The following is a 4,684-nucleotide window of genomic DNA, read 5'->3' on the forward strand; positions in this document are numbered from 1 at the left end:
TGTCTTGTTGAGAGCTTATGTTGCTTTTTAGTAGACTATCAGTGGTAGAAGAGAAACAAAAAGAACTTAGTTAAGCTTTCTTATTTTACTGATAGTAATAATAATAAAATAAACATAGTCTTTTCCTGGATCAGAGTACCAAATTTGATCTTATAACTTAAAACTCCTAACTCGTGACTACTGCTCTTCATGTAAGTCTAAGACTCTTTTTGGATTAGCATCTCTGATTCCTGAACTTTGTAGTTACCGTAGCTATTCTGCATATCTTTCCCAAGCCTTCTTGTGAATTCTAAGCTGTTCATTTCTTATGGTCAATATAAGCTCATTAGTATGTAATTATTTCACAATACATACATGTATCAGATAAAAACCACACTGTAGACATAAAATTTACATAAGATGCTATCCTTTAGTTCTTGAACAATCTCTTGGCATTACTTATGCAAAGCCTATTTATATATACAAAAAAAACTATTAAATTTCCTCCTTTCCCACTCTTTTCTATAAATCTATATCATTCTCTATCAGAATGCCTAAAACATGAGTAGGCATGATTTTTCTGCAAAGACTCATATATGTTTTCTGTGTTGCATATCACTTCTTTTTCTTATTTTGCTTCTGCTTTGCATCTCTTCCTCCCCTCCCTCATCCTTCCTTCTTGATTTTCTTATACTTTACAGACCTTTAAACATGCAATAGCCATTCTTAGCTCAAGATCATACAGAAAAAATAATAAACTTGGTATGGATTTTGCCATAGGCAACAGCTGCCAACCCTTAGTTTAGAATGAATCCTAGTATGTTGTAGGTATGTTCTTTATGTCAGCTTTTAAAAGGTCCAAAATTGGTCGCGATTAAAAAAGTCTTTAAAAACTTTCTAAAAATTTTGTTGAATATGCAAATAAGACTTTAGTCTACAAATCCATACTTTGAATTTTTAACCACTTAAATTTTGCTCACTCATGATAAGTTATTAGAACCTATAACTATTCAATACTTTAAAAAAATCTTTAATTTCTTTAGTCTCTTAAACTTTTGCTTGAGACTTTCCTGATACTCATTTTGTTCCTAATATTTATTACATTTACTAAGATATATGAAAATGTTTATAGGTCAAGGTCTGGTCAACCTTTTCAGCTCCTGACATTTTATAGTGTCTTTATTATTTTAATACTTTGAAAAGATGATGTCCAAATTGGCTGGGTGGGGCACGCTTCTGGTGGAAGATGGAGGTGGAGGAAGACAAAGATCCGGTTTCAAATGTGAGAGTCACTGGGTGACGTTTCATTGAGATCAGCTTGAATGACCAGTGCAACAAGAGCATATCACAAGAAGCCCTGACATAGCCATGGAGTCACAGATTTCCCCAAAGGAGGAAATTTGAACCGACATCTCAAAATTTTTCATTGCCACCACTTGCCAACTAAACTCTATCTCCAGCATCCCCTAAAGCCCAGCAGTCCAGTAAATCATCCAAAATAGACTCATGCCTGAAAAACAGCGGGAAGAAGCAGAATGGGAAAGCACAAATGTGCTGCTGATGACGCGTGGCTTAAGCCCTTTAAGTCTAGTCAAAAGAGCAGGCCTTAATGATCCCATCATTTCTGAAAAGGAGTCAACACAAAGGATGAAGCAGAACTCGAAAACATCAGTGGAAAAAAACCCCCAGCACATCAACAGAACATGATTCAGAAGCTCACAGAAACTAATCTTCAGCTTTAAAAAAAAGAACTTCAGATAGAAAAATGCCCAGCATTAGATCAGGAACAAGGAGCTAATGACTTGGAACAAATTATAGAGAGTGTGAAATCCAAAATGGGCAAATTGGAGGATAAATCCCTAAATGGGGTTTGCTGGTAGCAGAATAAAAGAAAAGATCTGCAAAAGGAGCATAAAGCCTTAGAGACACAGTGTCAACATTGTAAGAAAAGGCGAATGGAGCAACAGGAGATTACTGCTTCTTCGCAAAAGGTCATCTCTAGATAACAAAGGAGGAGGGGCGCATTATCACTCAACACAGTGTTTTCTTATCTCCGCCAAAGAGTTCTTGGTACTGTCTTAGATGGACGATTATTTTGCCTGATTGATTACTTGAAATCTAAAATTAGAAAACTTCAAAGGCAATATAAAGAAGATGAAAGTCAGTCAGAGGAAGACTCCAGAAGTCCTCCTGCCTTACCAAGTTATAAGGGCTTTCTAATGTCATTACAGAATCAACTCAAGGAATTAAAATCTGAGATTGACGTACTTTTAACTGAAAAGCCGAGTAGCCAAAAAGATTTAGAAACCAGACTCTTACAGCATGAATGAAGACTTTATAAACAACAGGTAGAGAAACTGGAGAAAGCCCTAAAAAAAAACATCAAATTACAGGATCTTATCAGTCAAAACAAGGCAGAGAACACAGAGACAAGAGACGAGCCCAGCAAAGACAACCAGCAGCAGCCCCTAACTGACCAGAGATACTTCTAGGTGCCGAGTTTCATCAATTCAATTGTTCACAATCCATGAGCTCCAGTAAGAATGTATAAACACAGCCAATGAGGAGCCCAACATTTTAATAAGAATCTTGTTCAAGGTTGTGGATTTGAACATCTGGTTCCTATAATAGAACCATGGGCATGTCAACTGACTTCCTTAAAGGATTTAAGGCCCTGGCTGGTTGGCTCAGTGGTAGAGCGTCAGCCTGGCGTGCGGGGGACCTGGGTTCGATTTCCGGCCAGGACACATAGGAGAAGTGCCCATTTGCTTCTCCACCCCCCCTCCTTCCTCTCTGTCTCTTCCCCTCTCGCAGCCAAGGCTCCATTGGAGCAAAGATGGCCCGGGTGCTGGGGATGGCTCCTTGGACTCTGCCCCAGGTGCTAGAGTGGCTCTGGTCGCAACAGAGTGACCCCCTGGAGGGGCAGAGCATCGCCCCCTGGTGGGCAGAGCATTGCCCCCTAGTGGGCAGAGCGTTGCCCCCTGGTGGGCGTGCCAGGTGGATCCCGGTTGGGCGCATGCGGGGGAGTCTATCTGACTGTCTCTCCCGTTTCCAGCTTCAGAAAAATACAAAAAAAAAAAAAAAAAAAGAATTTAAGTCCTTGAAGATCCTATCTGTAGAATTGGTGCACTGATATCATTGAAAGAAACAGGATGAAAATGAAGGTATCAGATTTGATGATCTATTGTGTATAGAAGAAGCCACGTTGGAAGAAGCTGAAAGTAAGGAAAAGGACAGCAATATGTCAAACTTCGCACGCCACTCTTTCTCACTTCCAAAAATTATTTGTTGTGCCTTCATTAAATGGAGTCTATCCCCTAATGAATGAAGTTTATACTAGGCTGAGAGATATGAATGATGCTGTGAGAGACCGCCAAGAACTCTTAGCGGTAGACAGTTCCTCCTCACTGTGTGTGCTGGTGAGCACAGTTGGAAAGCTGTGTAATGTAGGTTGACTAATGAGGATGTGAATGAACAGCTTGTGCAGGTATTGGGACCAAGAGACCTCCAAAGGTATTTCTTCTAAAAAGCTTGCAAAATATCATCCAGAATGCTTGTGGTGGTAAAATGAAAGGCTTTCAACACATAAAAACAATTATATCCACCTGACCAGGTGGTGGTGCAGTGGATAGAGCATCAGACTGGGATGCGGAAGACCCAGGTTCGAGACCCCAAGGTCACCAGCTTGAGTGCGGGCTCATCTGGTTTGAGCAAGGCTCACCAGCTTGGACCCAAGGTCGCTGGTTCGAACAAGGGGTCACTTGGTCTGCTGAAGGCCTGTAGTCAAGGCACATATGAGAGAGCAATCAATGAACAACTAAGGTGTCACAACAAAAAACTGATGATTGATGCTTCTCATCTCTCTTCATTCCTGTCTGTCTGTCCCTATATATCCCTCTCTCTGACTCTCTCAGAAAACAAACAATAAAAAAACACCAATAATTTCCAAATTTGTGCAGGCAAAAAGTTGGACAGATTCCCCTAGTATCTAACTGATTATTACTATATTGATAATAAAATTATCACTTTATTTTTTAAAAAATTTTACTGATTTAGACATTATTGTTATGTGCATCATTACATTTATTTTGTCACAAATGTTAACTCACACACATAATGCATAGTAGCAACTTGAAATTAAAGATTTGCCCGAAAAGCTTATTTTGCAATGTGTATCCATTTCCTCATGTAAAGGTAATAAATCAGATTATCCTAAATTTTTCTTTCATCTCTAACTTTCTACTTTTCTTCAACAGAGTCTTTCATATTTTTTATGTTTAGCCATGGTCCATCATTCATAAGTGGGCACTGGCATTTATCAACCTTAACCAAGACAATAATAGAGTATTCATCTATGCCTATGCCATAAACCTTTGAGAATCTAGGTACCTCTGTCTTCTTTCAAAACTAAACAAAGTTTATATCTAAAACATCTGATAACACAATTGCAGCAAGTTTACAAGTGCCTAGAGCAGCGGTTCTCAACCTGTGGGTCGCGACCCCGGCGGGGGTCGAACGACCAGAACACAGGGGTCGCCTAAAGCCATCGGAAATCGACCCCTGTGTTCTGGTTGTTCGACCCCCCCCCCCCCGGGGTCGCGACCCACAGGTTGAGAACTGCTGGCCTAGAAGTTCTATCTTTATACTAATTACATTCGGAGATTCAAGTTTAATGACATCTTCCTTAAGGTTATTGTTTATCGTT

General features: G+C 39.8%; 1 pseudogene; it reads left to right on the forward strand.

The window, feature by feature from the left end:
• The first annotated feature begins 1,435 nt into the window (after positions 1-1,435).
• On the forward strand, positions 1,436-3,505 carry LOC136404036 (centrosomal protein of 70 kDa-like; annotated as a pseudogene).
• The last annotated feature ends 1,179 nt before the right edge of the window (positions 3,506-4,684 follow it).

The sequence above is a fragment of the Saccopteryx leptura genome, chromosome 4, assembly GCF_036850995.1.
Source record: "Saccopteryx leptura isolate mSacLep1 chromosome 4, mSacLep1_pri_phased_curated, whole genome shotgun sequence".
Taxonomy (NCBI): Eukaryota; Metazoa; Chordata; class Mammalia; order Chiroptera; family Emballonuridae; genus Saccopteryx; species Saccopteryx leptura.